We start from the raw sequence: 20,193 nt of genomic DNA on the forward strand, positions 1-20,193 counted from the left end.
ATCCCACAACACCACAGAGATTCCAGTCCATCACCAGGGCATATCCCACCTCACCACAGAGTTTCCTGTCCATCACCAGGGCAGATCCCACCTCACCACTGAGTTTCCTGTCCATCCCTAGGGCAGATCCCGCAACACCACAGAGTTTCCTGTCCATCCCTAGTTCAGATTCCACATCACCACAGAGTTTCCTGTCCATCACCAGGGCAGATCTCACATCACAAGAGAGTTTCCTGTCCATCCTTAGATCATGTCCCACATCACCACAGAGTTTCCTGTCCATCACCAGGGCAGATCTCACATCACAAGAGAGTTTCCTGTCCATCCTTAGAACAGATCCCACATCACCACAGGGTTTCCTGTCCATCACCAGGGCAGATCTCACATCACAAGAGAGTTTCCTGTCCATCCTTAGAACAGATCGCACATCACCACAGAGTTTCCTGTCCATACCTAGGGCAGATCCCACATCACAACAGAGATCCTGTCCATCCCTAGGACAGTTCCCACATCACCACAGAGTTTCCTATCCATCACTAGGGCAGATCCCACATCACCACAGAGATTCCTGTCCATACCTAGGGCAGATCCCACATCACCACAGAGTTTCCTATCCATCCCTAGGGCAGATCCCACATCACCACACAGTTTCCTATCAATCCCTAGGCCAGATCCCTCATCACCACACAGTTTCCTATCCATCCCTAGGACAGATCCCACGTCACCACAGAGTTTCCTATCCATCGATAGGGGCAGTCTTACATTCACTGCAGAGTTTCCTATCCATCCCTAGGACAGATCCCACATCACCACATAGTTTCCTGTCCATCCCTACGACAGATCCCACAGCACCACAGAGTTTCCTGTCCATCCCTAGGACAGATCCCACATCACTACAGAGTTGCCGGTCCATACGTAGGGCAGATCCCACATCACCACAGTGTTTCCTGTCCATCCCAAGGACAGATCCCACATCACCACTGAGTGTCCTGTCCTTCAACAGGACAGATCCCACAACACCACAGAGTTTCCTATCCATCCCTAGGGCAGATCCCAAGGCACCACACAGTTTCCTGTCCAGCCCTAGGACAGATCCCACATCACCACAGAGTTTCCTGTGCAGCACCAGGGCATATCCCACATCACTGCAGAGCTTCCTGTCCATCACCAGGACAGATCCCACATCATCAAAGAGTTTCCTGCCCATCACTAGGCAGATCTCACATCACAAGAGAGTTTCCTGTCCATCCTTAGAACATGTCCCACATCACCACAGAGTTTCCTGTCCATCACCAGGGCAGATCTCACATCACAAGAGAGTTTCCTGTCCATCCTTAGAACAGATCCCAAGGCACCACACAGTTTCCTGTCCATCCCTAGGACAGATCCCACATCACCACAGAGTTTCCTGTCCATCACCAGGCAGATCTCACATCACAAGAGAGTTTCCTGTCCATCCTTAGAACATGTCCCACATCACCACAGAGATTCCTGTACATACCTAGGGCAGATCCCACATCACCACAGAGTTTCCTGTCCATCCCTAGGGCAGATCCCAAGGCACCACACAGTTTCCTGTCCATCCCTAGGACAGATCCCACATCACCACAGAGTTTCCTGTGCAGCACCAGGACAGATCCCACATCATCAAAGAGTTTCCTGTCCATCACCAGGGCAGATCTCACATCACAAGACAGTTTCCTGTCCATCCTTAGAACATGTCCCACATCACCACAGAGTTTCCTGTCCATCACCAGGGCAGATCTCACATCACAAGAGAGTTTCCTGTCCATCCTTAGAACAGATCCCACATCACCACAGGGTTTCCTGTCCATCACCAGGGCAGATCTCACATCACAAGAGAGTTTCCTGTCCATCCTTAGAACAGATCCCACATCACCTCAGAGTTTCCTGTCCATACCTAGGGCAGATCCCACATCACAACAGAGATCCTGTCCATCCCTAGGACAGTTCCCACATCACCACAGAGTTTCCTGTCCATCCTTAGAAAAGATCCCACATCACCACAGTGTTTCCTGTTCATCACCAGGGCAGATCCCACATCGCCAGCGTGTTTCCTGTCCATCCCTAGGACAGATCCCACATCACCACAGAGTTTTCTGTCCATCACCAGGACAGATCCCCCATCACCACAGAGATCCTGTCCATCTCTAGGACAGTTCCCACATCACCACAGATTTTCCTGTACATCCCTAGGACAGATCCCACATCACCACACTGTTTCCTGTCCATCCATAGGACAGATCCCACATCACCACAGAGATTCCTGTCCATGCCTAGGACAGATCCCACATCACCACAGAAATTCCTGTCCATCCCTAGGACAGATCCCACATCACCACAGAGTTTCCTGTCCATCCCTAGGGCAGCTCCCACATCACAACAGAGATCCTGTCCATCCCTAGGACAGTTCCCACATCACCACAGAGTTTCCCGTACATCCCTAGGACAGATCCCAGATCACCATACTGTTTCCTGACCATCCATATGACAGATCCCACATCACCACAGAGTTTCCTGTCCATCCCTACGACAGATCCCACAACACCACAGAGATTCCTGTCCATCCCTAGGACAGATCCCACATCACCACAGAGATTCCTGTCCATCCCTACGGCGGATCCCACAACACCACAGAGTTTCCTGTCCATCCCTAGGACAGATCCCACATCACCACACAGTTTCCTATCCATCCCTAGGACAGATCCCACATCACCACAGAGTTTCCTATCCATCCCTAGGGCAGATCCCACATCACCACACAGTTTCCTGTCCATCCCTAGGACAGATCCCACATCACCCCAGAGATTCCTGTCCATCCCTAGGACAGATCCCACATCACCACAGAGTTTCCTATCCATCCCCAGGACAGATCCCACATCACCACAAAGTTTCCTGTCCATCCCTAGGACAGATCCCACATCACCACACAGTTTCCTATCCATCCCTAGGACAGATCCCACATCACCACAGAGTTTCCTATCCATCACTAGGGCAGATCCCACATCACCACAGAGATTCCTGTCCATACCTAGGGCAGATCCCACATCACCACAGAGTTTCCTATCCATCCCTAGGGCAGATCCCACATCACCACACAGTTTCCTATCCATCCCTAGGCCAGATCCCTCATCACCACACAGTTTCCTATCCATCCCTAGGACAGATCCCACGTCACCACAGAGTTTCCTATCCATCGATAGGGGCAGTCTTACATTCACTGCAGAGTTTCCTATCCATCCCTAGGACAGATCCCACATCACCACATAGTTTCCTGTCCATCCCTACGACAGATCCCACAACACCACAGAGATTCCAGTCCATCCCTAGGACAGATCCCACATCACCACAGAGTTTCCTATCCATCGATAGGGGCGGTCTTACATTCACTGCAGAGTTTCCTATCCATCCCTAGGTAAGATCCCACATCACCACAAAGTTTCCTGTGCATCCCTAGGGGAGATCTCACATCACCACAGAGTTTCCTGTCCATACCTACGACAGATCCCACAGCACCACAGAGTTTCCTGTCCATCCCTAGGACAGATCCCACATCACTACAGAGTTGCCGGTCCATACGTAGGGCAGATCCCACATCACCACAGTGTTTCCTGTCCATCCCAAGGACAGATCCCACATCACCACTGAGTGTCCTGTCCTTCAACAGGACAGATCCCACAACACCACAGAGTTTCCTATCCATCCCTAGGGCAGATCCCAAGGCACCACACAGTTTCCTGTCCAGCCCTAGGACAGATCCCACATCACCACAGAGTTTCCTGTGCAGCACCAGGGCATATCCCACATCACTGCAGAGCTTCCTGTCCATCACCAGGACAGATCCCACATCATCAAAGAGTTTCCTGCCCATCACTAGGCAGATCTCACATCACAAGAGAGTTTCCTGTCCATCCTTAGAACATGTCCCACATCACCACAGAGTTTCCTGTCCATCACCAGGGCAGATCTCACATCACAAGAGAGTTTCCTGTCCATCCTTAGAACAGATCCCAAGGCACCACACAGTTTCCTGTCCATCCCTAGGACAGATCCCACATCACCACAGAGTTTCCTGTCCATCACCAGGCAGATCTCACATCACAAGAGAGTTTCCTGTCCATCCTTAGAACATGTCCCACATCACCACAGAGATTCCTGTACATACCTAGGGCAGATCCCACATCACCACAGAGTTTCCTGTCCATCCCTAGGGCAGATCCCAAGGCACCACACAGTTTCCTGTCCATCCCTAGGACAGATCCCACATCACCACAGAGTTTCCTGTGCAGCACCAGGACAGATCCCACATCATCAAAGAGTTTCCTGTCCATCACCAGGGCAGATCTCACATCACAAGACAGTTTCCTGTCCATCCTTAGAACATGTCCCACATCACCACAGAGTTTCCTGTCCATCACCAGGGCAGATCTCACATCACAAGAGAGTTTCCTGTCCATCCTTAGAACAGATCCCACATCACCACAGGGTTTCCTGTCCATCACCAGGGCAGATCTCACATCACAAGAGAGTTTCCTGTCCATCCTTAGAACAGATCCCACATCACCTCAGAGTTTCCTGTCCATACCTAGGGCAGATCCCACATCACAACAGAGATCCTGTCCATCCCTAGGACAGTTCCCACATCACCACAGAGTTTCCTGTCCATCCTTAGAAAAGATCCCACATCACCACAGAGTTTCCTGTCCATCCCTAGGGCAGATCCCACATCACAACAGTGTTTCCTGTTCATCACCAGGGCAGATCCCACATCGCCAGAGTGTTTCCTGTCCATCCCTAGGACAGATCCCACATCACCACAGAGTTTTCTGTCCATCACCAGGACAGATCCCCCATCACCACAGAGATCCTGTCCATCTCTAGGACAGTTCCCACATCACCACAGATTTTCCTGTACATCCCTAGGACAGATCCCACATCACCACACTGTTTCCTGTCCATCCATAGGACAGATCCCACATCACCACAGAGATTCCTGTCCATGCCTAGGACAGATCCCACATCACCACAGAAATTCCTGTCCATCCCTAGGACAGATCCCACATCACCACAGAGTTTCCTGTCCATCCCTAGGGCAGCTCCCACATCACAACAGAGATCCTGTCCATCCCTAGGACAGTTCCCACATCACCACAGAGTTTCCCGTACATCCCTAGGACAGATCCCAGATCACCATACTGTTTCCTGACCATCCATATGACAGATCCCACATCACCACAGAGTTTCCTGTCCATCCCTACGACAGATCCCACAACACCACAGAGATTCCTGTCCATCCCTAGGACAGATCCCACATCACCACAGAGATTCCTGTCCATCCCTACGGCGGATCCCACAACACCACAGAGTTTCCTGTCCATCCCTAGGACAGATCCCACATCACCACACAGTTTCCTATCCATCCCTAGGACAGATCCCACATCACCACAGAGTTTCCTATCCATCCCTAGGGCAGATCCCACATCACCACACAGTTTCCTGTCCATCCCTAGGACAGATCCCACATCACCCCAGAGATTCCTGTCCATCCCTAGGACAGATCCCACATCACCACAGAGTTTCCTATCCATCCCCAGGACAGATCCCACATCACCACAAAGTTTCCTGTCCATCCCTAGGACAGATCCCACATCACCACACAGTTTCCTATCCATCCCTAGGACAGATCCCACATCACCACAGAGTTTCCTATCCATCACTAGGGCAGATCCCACATCACCACAGAGATTCCTGTCCATACCTAGGGCAGATCCCACATCACCACAGAGTTTCCTATCCATCCCTAGGGCAGATCCCACATCACCACACAGTTTCCTATCCATCCCTAGGCCAGATCCCTCATCACCACACAGTTTCCTATCCATCCCTAGGACAGATCCCACGTCACCACAGAGTTTCCTATCCATCGATAGGGGCAGTCTTACATTCACTGCAGAGTTTCCTATCCATCCCTAGGACAGATCCCACATCACCACATAGTTTCCTGTCCATCCCTACGACAGATCCCACAACACCACAGAGATTCCAGTCCATCCCTAGGACAGATCCCACATCACCACAGAGATTCCTGTCCATCCCTACAGCGGATCCCACAACACCACAGTGTTTCCTGTCCATCCCTAGGTCAGATCCCAGAAGAACACAGAGTTTCCTGTCCATCACCAGGACAGATCCGACATCACCACAATATTTCCTGTCCATCCCTAGGGCAGATTCCACATCACCACAGAGTTTCCTGTCCATCACCAGGGCAGTTCCAACATCACCACATCGTTTCCTGTCCATCCGCAGGGCAGATCCCCCATTACCACAGGGTTTCCTGTCCATCCCTAGGACAGATCCCACATCACCGCGGAGTTTCCTATCCATCCCTAGGTCAGATCCCACATCACCACAGAGTTTCCTGTGCATCGCTAGGGCAGATCCCACATCACCACAGTGTTTCCTGTCCATCCCAAGGACAGATCCCACATCACCACTGAGTGTCCTGTCCTTCAACAGGACAGATCCCACAACACCACAGAGATTCCAGTCCATCACCAGGGCATATCCCACCTCACCACAGAGTTTCCTGTCCATCACCAGGGCAGATCCCACCTCACCACTGAGTTTCCTGTCCATCCCTAGGGCAGATCCCGCAACACCACAGAGTTTCCTGTCCATCCCTAGTTCAGATTCCACATCACCACAGAGTTTCCTGTCCATCACCAGGGCAGATCTCACATCACAAGAGAGTTTCCTGTCCATCCTTAGATCATGTCCCACATCACCACAGAGTTTCCTGTCCATCACCAGGGCAGATCTCACATCACAAGAGAGTTTCCTGTCCATCCTTAGAACAGATCCCACATCACCACAGGGTTTCCTGTCCATCACCAGGGCAGATCTCACATCACAAGAGAGTTTCCTGTCCATCCTTAGAACAGATCGCACATCACCACAGAGTTTCCTGTCCATACCTAGGGCAGATCCCACATCACAACAGAGATCCTGTCCATCCCTAGGACAGTTCCCACATCACCACAGATTTTCCTGTACATCCCTAGGACAGATCCCACATCACCACACTGTTTCCTGTCCATCCATAGGACAGATCCCACATCACCACAGAGATTCCTGTCCATCCCTAGGACAGATCCCACATCACCACAGAAATTCCTGTCCATCCCTAGGACAGATCCCACATCACCACAGAGTTTCCTGTCCATCCCTAGGGCAGCTCCCACATCACAACAGAGATCTTGTCCATCCCTAGGACAGTTCCCACATCACCACAGAGTTTCCCGTACATCCCTAGGACAGATCCCAGATCACCATACTGTTTCCTGACCATCCATATGACAGATCCCACATCACCACAGAGTTTCCTGTCCATCCCTACGACAGATCCCACAACACCACAGAGATTCCTGTCCATCCCTAGGACAGATCCCACATCACCACAGAGATTCCTGTCCATCCCTACGGCGGATCCCACAACACCACAGAGTTTCCTGTCCTTCCCTAGGGCAGATCCCACAAGAACACAAAGTTTCCTGTCCATCACCAGGACAGTTCCCACATCACCACAGAGTTTCCAGTACATCCCTAGGACAGATCCCACATCACCACACTGTTTCCTGTCCATCCCTAGGACAGATCCCACATCACCCCAGAGATTCCTGTCCATCCCTAGGACAGATCCCACATCACCACAGAGTTTCCTATCCATCCCCAGGATAGATCCCACATCACCACAAAGTTTCCTGTCCATCCCTAGGACAGATCCCACATCACCACACAGTTTCCTATCCATCCCTAGGACAGATCCCTCATCACCACAGAGTTTCCTATCCATCACTAGGGCAGATCCCACATCACCACAGATATTCCTGTCCATACCTAGGGCAGATCCCACATCACCACACAGTTTCTTATCCATCCCTAGGCCAGATCCCTCATCACCACACAGTTTCCTATCCATCCCTAGGACAGATCCCACATCACCACAGAGTTTCCTATCCATCGATAGGGGCAGTCTTACATTCACTGCAGAGTTTCCTATCCATCCCTAGGTCAGATCACACTTCACCACAAAGTTTCCTGTGCATCGCTAGGGCAGATCTCACATCACCACAGAGTTTCCTGTGCATCCCTAGGACAGATCCCACATCACCACATAGTTTCCTGTCCATCCCTACGACAGATCCCACAACACCACAGAGATTCCTGTCCATCCCTAGGACAGATCCCACATCACCACAGAGATTCCAGTCCATCCCTACAGCGGATCCCACAACACCACAGTGTTTCCTGTCCATCCCTAGGGCAGATCCCACAAGAACACAGAGTTTCCTGTCCATCACCAGGACAGATCCGACATCACCACAATATTTCCTGTCCATCCCTAGGGCAGATTCCACATCACCACAGAGTTTCCTGTCCATCACCAGGGCAGTTCCAACATCACCACATCGTTTCCTGTCCATCCGCAGGGCAGATCCCCCATTACCACAGGGTTTCCTGTCCATCCCTAGGACAGATCCCACATCACCGCGGAGTTTCCTATCCATCCCTAGGTCAGATCCCACATCACCACAGAGTTTCCTGTGCATCCCTAGGGCAGATCCCACATCACCACAGTGTTTCCTGTCCATCCCAAGGTCAGATCCCACATCACCACTGAGTGTCCTGTCCTTCAACAGGACAGATCCCACAACACCACAGAGATTCCAGTCCATCACCAGGGCATATCCCACCTCACCACAGAGTTTCCTGTCCATCACCAGGGCAGATCCCACCTCACCACTGAGTTTCCTGTCCATCCCTAGGGCAGATCCCGCAACACCACAGAGTTTCCTGTCCATCCCTAGTTCAGATTCCACATCACCACAGAGTTTCCTGTCCATCACCAGGGCAGATCTCACATCACAAGAGAGTTTCCTGTCCATCCTTAGAACAGATCCCACATCAGCACAGAGTTTCCTGTCCATCCCTAGGGCAGATCCCACTTCACAACAGAGATCCTGTCCATCCCTAGGACAGTTCCCACATCACCACAGCGTTTCCTGTACATCCCGAGGACAGATCCCACATCACCACACTGTTTCCTGTCCATCCCTAGGACAGATCCCACATCAGCCCAGAGATTCCTGTCCATCCGTAGGACAGATCCCACAGAACCACAGAGTTTCCTATCCATCCCCAGGACAGATCCCACATCACCCCAGAGTTTCCTGTGCATCCCTAGGAGAGATCCCACATCACCACATAGTTTCGTATCCATCCCTCGGACAGTTCCCACATCACCACAGAGTTTCCTGTCCATCCCTACGACAGATCCCTCAACACCACAGAGATTCCTGTCCATCCCTAGGACAGATCCCACATCACCACAGAGATTCCTGTCCATCCCTACGGCGGATCCCACAACACCACAGAGTTTCCTGTCCATCCCTAGGACAGATCCCACATCACCACACAGTTTCCTATCCATCCCTAGGACAGATACCACATCACCACAGAGTTTCCTATCCATCGATAGGGGCAGTCTTACATCACCGCAGAGTTTCCTATCCATCCCTAGGTCAGATCCCACATCACCACAGAGTTTCCTGTGCATCCCTAGGGCAGATCCCTCATCACCACAGTTTTTCCTGTCCATCCCAAGGACAGATCCCACATCACCACTGAGTGTCCGGTCCTTCAACAGGTCAGATCCCACAACACCACAGAGATTCCAGTCCATCACCAGGGCAGATCCCACCTCACCACAGAGTTTCCTGTCCATCCCTGGGGCAGATCACACATCACAACAGTGTTTCCTTTCATTACCAGGGCATATCCCACATCACCAGAGTGTTTCCTGTCCATGCCTAGGACAGATCAAACATCACCACAGAGTTTCCTGTCCATCCCTAGGACACGTCCCACATCACCACAGAGTTTCCTGTCCATCCGTAGGGCAGATCCCACATTACCACAGAGTTTCCTGTCCATCCCTAGGACAGATGCCACCTCACCACAGAGTTTCCTGTCCATCACCAGGGCAGATCTCACATCACAAGAGAGTTTCCTGTCCATCCTTAGAACAGATCTCACATCACCACAGAGTTTCCTGTCCATCACCAGGGCAGATCTCACATCACAAGAGAGTTTCCTGTCCATCCTTAGAACAGATCCCACATAACCACAGAGTTTCCTGTCCATCACCAGGGCAGATCTTACATCACAAGAGAGTTTCCTGTCCATCCTTAGAACAGATCCCACATCACCACAGAGTTTCCTGTCCATCCCTAGGGCAGATCCCACATCACAACAGAGATCCTGTCCATCCCTAGGACAGTTCCCACATCACCACAGAGTTTCCTGTCCATCCGTAGGACAGATCCCACAGAACCACAGAGTTTCCTATCCATCGTCAGGACAGATCCCACATCACCCCAGAGTTTCCTGTGCATCCCTAGGAGAGATCCCACATCACCACAGAGATTCCTGTCCATCCCTACGGCGGATCCCACAACACCACAGAGTTTCCTGTCCTTCCCTAGGGCAGATCCCACAAGAACACAAAGTTTCCTGTCCATCACCAGGACAGTTCCCACATCACCACAGAGTTTCCAGTACATCCCTAGGACAGATCCCACATCACCACACTGTTTCCTGTCCATCCCTAGGACAGATCCCACATCACCCCAGAGATTCCTGTCCATCCCTAGGACAGATCCCACATCACCACAGAGTTTCGTATCCATCCCCAGGATAGATCCCACATCACCACAAAGTTTCCTGTCCATCCCTAGGACAGATCCCACATCACCACACAGTTTCCTATCCATCCCTAGGACAGATCCCTCATCACCACAGAGTTTCCTATCCATCACTAGGGCAGATCCCACATCACCACAGATATTCCTGTCCATACCTAGGGCAGATCCCACATCACCACACAGTTTCCTATCCATCCCTAGGCCAGATCCCTCATCACCACACAGTTTCCTATCCATCCCTAGGACAGATCCCACATCACCACAGAGTTTCCTATCCATCGATAGGGGCAGTCTTACATTCACTGCAGAGTTTCCTATCCATCCCTAGGTCAGATCACACTTCACCACAAAGTTTCCTGTGCATCGCTAGGACAGATCCCACATCACCACATAGTTTCCTGTCCATCCCTACGACAGATCCCACAACACCACAGAGATTCCTGTCCATCCCTAGGACAGATCCCACATCACCACAGAGATTCCAGTCCATCCCTACAGCGGATCCCACAACACCACAGTGTTTCCTGTCCATCCCTAGGGCAGATCCCACAAGAACACAGAGTTTCCTGTCCATCACCAGGACAGATCCGACATCACCACAATATTTCCTGTCCATCCCTAGGGCAGATTCCACATCACCACAGAGTTTCCTGTCCATCACCAGGGCAGTTCCAACATCACCACATCGTTTCCTGTCCATCCGCAGGGCAGATCCCCCATTACCACAGGGTTTCCTGTCCATCCCTAGGACAGATCCCACATCACCGCGGAGTTTCCTATCCATCCCTAGGTCAGATCCCACATCACCACAGAGTTTCCTGTGCATCCCTAGGGCAGATCCCACATCACCACAGTGTTTCCTGTCCATCCCAAGGTCAGATCCCACATCACCACTGAGTGTCCTGTCCTTCAACAGGACAGATCCCACAACACCACAGAGATTCCAGTCCATCACCAGGGCATATCCCACCTCACCACAGAGTTTCCTGTCCATCACCAGGGCAGATCCCACCTCACCACTGAGTTTCCTGTCCATCCCTAGGGCAGATCCCGCAACACCACAGAGTTTCCTGTCCATCCCTAGTTCAGATTCCACATCACCACAGAGTTTCCTGTCCATCACCAGGGCAGATCTCACATCACAAGAGAGTTTCCTGTCCATCCTTAGAACAGATCCCACATCAGCACAGAGTTTCCTGTCCATCCCTAGGGCAGATCCCACTTCACAACAGAGATCCTGTCCATCCCTAGGACAGTTCCCACATCACCACAGCGTTTCCTGTACATCCCGAGGACAGATCCCACATCACCACACTGTTTCCTGTCCATCCCTAGGACAGATCCCACATCAGCCCAGAGATTCCTGTCCATCCGTAGGACAGATCCCACAGAACCACAGAGTTTCCTATCCATCCCCAGGACAGATCCCACATCACCCCAGAGTTTCCTGTGCATCCCTAGGAGAGATCCCACATCACCACATAGTTTCGTATCCATCCCTCGGACAGTTCCCACATCACCACAGAGTTTCCTGTCCATCCCTACGACAGATCCCTCAACACCACAGAGATTCCTGTCCATCCCTAGGACAGATCCCACATCACCACAGAGATTCCTGTCCATCCCTACGGCGGATCCCACAACACCACAGAGTTTCCTGTCCATCCCTAGGACAGATCCCACATCACCACACAGTTTCCTATCCATCCCTAGGACAGATACCACATCACCACAGAGTTTCCTATCCATCGATAGGGGCAGTCTTACATCACCGCAGAGTTTCCTATCCATCCCTAGGTCAGATCCCACATCACCACAGAGTTTCCTGTGCATCCCTAGGGCAGATCCCTCATCACCACAGTTTTTCCTGTCCATCCCAAGGACAGATCCCACATCACCACTGAGTGTCCGGTCCTTCAACAGGTCAGATCCCACAACACCACAGAGATTCCAGTCCATCACCAGGGCAGATCCCACCTCACCACAGAGTTTCCTGTCCATCCCTGGGGCAGATCACACATCACAACAGTGTTTCCTTTCATTACCAGGGCATATCCCACATCACCAGAGTGTTTCCTGTCCATGCCTAGGACAGATCAAACATCACCACAGAGTTTCCTGTCCATCCCTAGGACACGTCCCACATCACCACAGAGTTTCCTGTCCATCCGTAGGGCAGATCCCACATTACCACAGAGTTTCCTGTCCATCCCTAGGACAGATGCCACCTCACCACAGAGTTTCCTGTCCATCACCAGGGCAGATCTCACATCACAAGAGAGTTTCCTGTCCATCCTTAGAACAGATCTCACATCACCACAGAGTTTCCTGTCCATCACCAGGGCAGATCTCACATCACAAGAGAGTTTCCTGTCCATCCTTAGAACAGATCCCACATAACCACAGAGTTTCCTGTCCATCACCAGGGCAGATCTTACATCACAAGAGAGTTTCCTGTCCATCCTTAGAACAGATCCCACATCACCACAGAGTTTCCTGTCCATCCCTAGGGCAGATCCCACATCACAACAGAGATCCTGTCCATCCCTAGGACAGTTCCCACATCACCACAGAGTTTCCTGTCCATCCGTAGGACAGATCCCACAGAACCACAGAGTTTCCTATCCATCGTCAGGACAGATCCCACATCACCCCAGAGTTTCCTGTGCATCCCTAGGAGAGATCCCACATCACCACAGAGATTCCTGTCCATCCCTACGGCGGATCCCACAACACCACAGAGTTTCCTGTCCTTCCCTAGGGCAGATCCCACAAGAACACAAAGTTTCCTGTCCATCACCAGGACAGTTCCCACATCACCACAGAGTTTCCAGTACATCCCTAGGACAGATCCCACATCACCACACTGTTTCCTGTCCATCCCTAGGACAGATCCCACATCACCCCAGAGATTCCTGTCCATCCCTAGGACAGATCCCACATCACCACAGAGTTTCGTATCCATCCCCAGGATAGATCCCACATCACCACAAAGTTTCCTGTCCATCCCTAGGACAGATCCCACATCACCACACAGTTTCCTATCCATCCCTAGGACAGATCCCTCATCACCACAGAGTTTCCTATCCATCACTAGGGCAGATCCCACATCACCACAGATATTCCTGTCCATACCTAGGGCAGATCCCACATCACCACACAGTTTCCTATCCATCCCTAGGCCAGATCCCTCATCACCACACAGTTTCCTATCCATCCCTAGGACAGATCCCACATCACCACAGAGTTTCCTATCCATCGATAGGGGCAGTCTTACATTCACTGCAGAGTTTCCTATCCATCCCTAGGTCAGATCACACTTCACCACAAAGTTTCCTGTGCATCGCTAGGACAGATCCCACATCACCACATAGTTTCCTGTCCATCCCTACGACAGATCCCACAACACCACAGAGATTCCTGTCCATCCCTAGGACAGATCCCACATCACCACAGAGATTCCAGTCCATCCCTACAGCGGATCCCACAACACCACAGTGTTTCCTGTCCATCCCTAGGGCAGATCCCACAAGAACACAGAGTTTCCTGTCCATCACCAGGACAGATCCGACATCACCACAATATTTCCTGTCCATCCCTAGGGCAGATTCCACATCACCACAGAGTTTCCTGTCCATCACCAGGGCAGTTCCAACATCACCACATCGTTTCCTGTCCATCCGCAGGGCAGATCCCCCATTACCACAGGGTTTCCTGTCCATCCCTAGGACAGATCCCACATCACCGCGGAGTTTCCTATCCATCCCTAGGTCAGATCCCACATCACCACAGAGTTTCCTGTGCATCCCTAGGGCAGATCCCACATCACCACAGTGTTTCCTGTCCATCCCAAGGTCAGATCCCACATCACCACTGAGTGTCCTGTCCTTCAACAGGACAGATCCCACAACACCACAGAGATTCCAGTCCATCACCAGGGCATATCCCACCTCACCACAGAGTTTCCTGTCCATCACCAGGGCAGATCCCACCTCACCACTGAGTTTCCTGTCCATCCCTAGGGCAGATCCCGCAACACCACAGAGTTTCCTGTCCATCCCTAGTTCAGATTCCACATCACCACAGAGTTTCCTGTCCATCACCAGGGCAGATCTCACATCACAAGAGAGTTTCCTGTCCATCCTTAGAACAGATCCCACATCAGCACAGAGTTTCCTGTCCATCCCTAGGGCAGATCCCACTTCACAACAGAGATCCTGTCCATCCCTAGGACAGTTACCACATCACCACAGCGTTTCCTGTACATCCCGAGGACAGATCCCACATCACCACACTGTTTCCTGTCCATCCCTAGGACAGATCCCACATCAGCCCAGAGATTCCTGTCCATCCATAGGACAGATCCCACAGAACCACAGAGTTTCCTATCCATCCACAGGACAGATCCCACATCACCCCAGAGTTTCCTGTGCATCCCTAGGAGAGATCCCACATCACCACATAGTTTCGTATCCATCCCTCGGACAGTTCCCACATCACCACAGAGTTTCCTGTCCATCCCTACGACAGATCCCTCAACACCACAGAGATTCCTGTCCATCCCTAGGACAGATCCCACATCACCACAGAGATTCCTGTCCATCCCTACGGCGGATCCCACAACACCACAGAGTTTCCTGTCCATCCCTAGGACAGATCCCACATCACCACACAGTTTCCTATCCATCCCTAGGACAGATACCACATCACCACAGAGTTTCCTATCCATCGATAGGGGCAGTCTTACATCACCGCAGAGTTTCCTATCCATCCCTAGGTCAGATCCCACATCACCACAGAGTTTCCTGTGCATCCCTAGGGCAGATCCCTCATCACCACAGTTTTTCCTGTCCATCCCAAGGACAGATCCCACATCACCACTGAGTGTCCGGTCCTTCAACAGGTCAGATCCCACAACACCACAGAGATTCCAGTCCATCACCAGGGCAGATCCCACCTCACCACAGAGTTTCCTGTCCATCCCTGGGGCAGATCACACATCACAACAGTGTTTCCTTTCATTACCAGGGCATATCCCACATCACCAGAGTGTTTCCTGTCCATGCCTAGGACAGATCAAACATCACCACAGAGTTTCCTGTCCATCCCTAGGACACGTCCCACATCACCACAGAGTTTCCTGTCCATCCGTAGGGCAGATCCCACATTACCACAGAGTTTCCTGTCCATCCCTAGGACAGATGCCACCTCACCACAGAGTTTCCTGTCCATCACCAGGGCAGATCTCACATCACAAGAGAGTTTCCTGTCCATCCTTAGAACAGATCTCACATCACCACAGAGTTTCCTGTCCATCACCAGGGCAGATCTCACATCACAAGAGAGTTTCCTGTCCATCCTTAGAACAGATCCCACATAACCACAGAGTTTCCTGTCCATCACCAGGGCAGATCTTACATCACAAGAGAGTTTCCTGTCCATCCTTAGAACAGATCCCACATCACCACAGAGTTTCCTGTCCATCCCTAGGGCAGATCCCACATCACAACAGAGATCCTGTCCATCCCTAGGACAGTTCCCACATCACCACAGAGTTTCCTGTCCATCCGTAGGACAGATCCCACAGAACCACAGAGTTTCCTATCCATCGTCAGGACAGATCCCACATCACCCCAGAGTTTCCTGTGCATCCCTAGGAGAGATCCCACATCACCACAGAGATTCCTGTCCATCCCTACGGCGGATCCCACAACACCACAGAGTTTCCTGTCCTTCCCTAGGGCAGATCCCACAAGAACACAAAGTTTCCTGTCCATCACCAGGACAGTTCCCACATCACCACAGAGTTTCCAGTACATCCCTAGGACAGATCCCACATCACCACACTGTTTCCTGTCCATCCCTAGGACAGATCCCACATCACCCCAGAGATTCCTGTCCATCCCTAGGACAGATCCCACATCACCACAGAGTTTCGTATCCATCCCCAGGATAGATCCCACATCACCACAAAGTTTCCTGTCCATCCCTAGGACAGATCCCACATCACCACACAGTTTCCTATCCATCCCTAGGACAGATCCCTCATCACCACAGAGTTTCCTATCCATCACTAGGGCAGATCCCACATCACCACAGATATTCCTGTCCATACCTAGGGCAGATCCCACATCACCACACAGTTTCCTATCCATCCCTAGGCCAGATCCCTAATCACCACACAGTTTCCTATCCATCCCTAGGACAGATCCCACATCACCACAGAGTTTCCTATCCATCGATAGGGGCAGTCTTACATTCACTGCAGAGTTTCCTATCCATCCCTAGGTCAGATCACACTTCACCACAAAGTTTCCTGTGCATCGCTAGGACAGATCCCACATCACCACATAGTTTCCTGTCCATCCCTACGACAGATCCCACAACACCACAGAGATTCCTGTCCATCCCTAGGACAGATCCCACATCACCACAGAGATTCCAGTCCATCCCTACAGCGGATCCCACAACACCACAGTGTTTCCTGTCCATCCCTAGGGCAGATCCCACAAGAACACAGAGTTTCCTGTCCATCACCAGGACAGATCCGACATCACCACAATATTTCCTGTCCATCCCTAGGGCAGATTCCACATCACCACAGAGTTTCCTGTCCATCACCAGGGCAGTTCCAACATCACCACATCGTTTCCTGTCCATCCGCAGGGCAGATCCCCCATTACCACAGGGTTTTCTGTCCATCCCTAGGACAGATCCCACATCACCGCGGAGTTTCCTATCCATCCCTAGGTCAGATCCCACATCACCACAGAGTTTCCTGTGCATCCCTAGGGCAGATCCCACATCACCACAGTGTTTCCTGTCCATCCCAAGGTCAGATCCCACATCACCACTGAGTGTCCTGTCCTTCAACAGGACAGATCCCACAACACCACAGAGATTCCAGTCCATCACCAGGGCATATCCCACCTCACCACAGAGTTTCCTGTCCATCACCAGGGCAGATCCCACCTCACCACTGAGTTTCCTGTCCATCCCTAGGGCAGATCCCGCAACACCACAGAGTTTCCTGTCCATCCCTAGTTCAGATACCACATCACCACAGAGTTTCCTGTCCATCACCAGGGCAGATCTCACATCACAAGAGAGTTTCCTGTCCATCCTTAGAACAGATCCCACATCAGCACAGAGTTTCCTGTCCATCCCTAGGGCAGATCCCACTTCACAACAGAGATCCTGTCCATCCCTAGGACAGTTCCCACATCACCACAGCGTTTCCTGTACATCCCGAGGACAGATCCCACATCACCACACTGTTTCCTGTCCATCCCTAGGACAGATCCCACATCAGCCCAGAGATTCCTGTCCATCCGTAGGACAGATCCCACAGAACCACAGAGTTTCCTATCCATCCCCAGGACAGATCCCACATCACCCCAGAGTTTCCTGTGCATCCCTAGGAGAGATCCCACATCACCACATAGTTTCGTATCCATCCCTCGGACAGTTCCCACATCACCACAGAGTTTCCTGTCCATCCCTACGACAGATCCCTCAACACCACAGAGATTCCTGTCCATCCCTAGGACAGATCCCACATCACCACAGAGATTCCTGTCCATCCCTACGGCGGATCCCACAACACCACAGAGTTTCCTGTCCATCCCTAGGACAGATCCCACATCACCACACAGTTTCCTATCCATCCCTAGGACAGATAGCACATCACCACAGAGTTTCCTATCCATCGATAGGGGCAGTCTTACATCACCGCAGAGTTTCCTATCCATCCCTAGGTCAGATCCCACATCACCACAGAGTTTCCTGTGCATCCCTAGGGCAGATCCCTCATCACCACAGTTTTTCCTGTCCATCCCAAGGACAGATCCCACATCACCACTGAGTGTCCGGTCCTTCAACAGGTCAGATCCCACAACACCACAGAGATTCCAGTCCATCACCAGGGCAGATCCCACCTCACCACAGAGTTTCCTGTCCATCCCTGGGGCAGATCACACATCACAACAGTGTTTTCTTTCATTACCAGGGCATATCCCACATCACCAGAGTGTTTCCTGTCCATGCCTAGGACAGATCAAACATCACCACAGAGTTTCCTGTCCATCCCTAGGACACGTCCCACATCACCACAGAGTTTCCTGTCCATCCGTAGGGCAGATCCCACATTACCACAGAGTTTCCTGTCCATCCCTAGGACAGATGCCACCTCACCACAGAGTTTCCTGTCCATCACCAGGGCAGATCTCACATCACAAGAGAGTTTCCTGTCCATCCTTAGAAAAGATCCCACATCACCATAGAGTTTCCTGTCCATCACCAGGGCAGATCTCACATCACAAGAGAGTTTCCTGTCCATCCTTAGAACAGATCCCACATAACCACAGAGTTTCCTGTCCATCACCAGGGCAGATCTTACATCACAAGAGAGTTTCCTGTCCATCCTTAGAACAGATCCCACATCACCACAGAGTTTCCTGTCCATCCCTAGGGCAGATCCCACTTCACAACAGAGATCCTGTCCATCCCTAGGAGAGTTCCCACATCACCACAGAGTTTCCTGTACATCCCTAGGACAGATCCCACATCACCACAGAGTTTCCTGTCCATCACCAGGGCAGTTCCAACATCACCACATCGTTTCCTGTCCATCCGCAGGGCAGATCCCCCATTACCACAGGGTTTCCTGTCCATCCCTAGGACAGATCCCACATCACCGCGGAGTTTCCTATCCATCCCTAGGTCAGATCCCACATCACCACAGAGTTTCCTGTGCATCCCTAGGGCAGATCCCACATCACCACAGTGTTTCCTGTCCATCCCAAGGACAGATCCCACATCACCACTGAGTGTACTGTCCTTCAACAGGACAGATCCCACAACACCACAGAGATTCCAGTCCATCACCAGGGCATATCCCACCTCACCACAGAGTTTCCTGTCCATCACCAGGGCAGATCACACCTCACCACTGAGTTTCCTGTCCATCCCTAGGGCAGATTCCGCAACACCACAGAGTTTCCTGTCCATCCCTAGTTCAGATTCCACATCACCACAGAGTTTCCTGTCCATCACCAGGGCAGATCTCACATCACAAGAGAGTTTCCTGTCCATCCCTATGACAGATCCCTCAACACCACAGAGATTCCTGTCCATCCCTAGGACAGATCCCACATCACCACAGAGATTCCTGTCCATCCCTACGGCGGATCCCACAACACCACAGAGTTTCCTGTCCATCCCTAGGACAGATCCCACATCACCACACAGTTTCCTATCCATCCCTAGGACAGATACCACATCACCACAGAGTTTCCTATCCATCGATAGGGGCAGTCTTACATCACCGCAGAGTTTCCTATCCATCCCTAGGTCAGATCCCACATCACCACAGAGTTTCCTGTGCATCCCTAGGGCAGATCCCTCA

This window comes from Hemitrygon akajei, chromosome 10, assembly GCF_048418815.1.
Source record: "Hemitrygon akajei chromosome 10, sHemAka1.3, whole genome shotgun sequence".
NCBI classification, from domain to species: Eukaryota; Metazoa; Chordata; class Chondrichthyes; order Myliobatiformes; family Dasyatidae; genus Hemitrygon; species Hemitrygon akajei.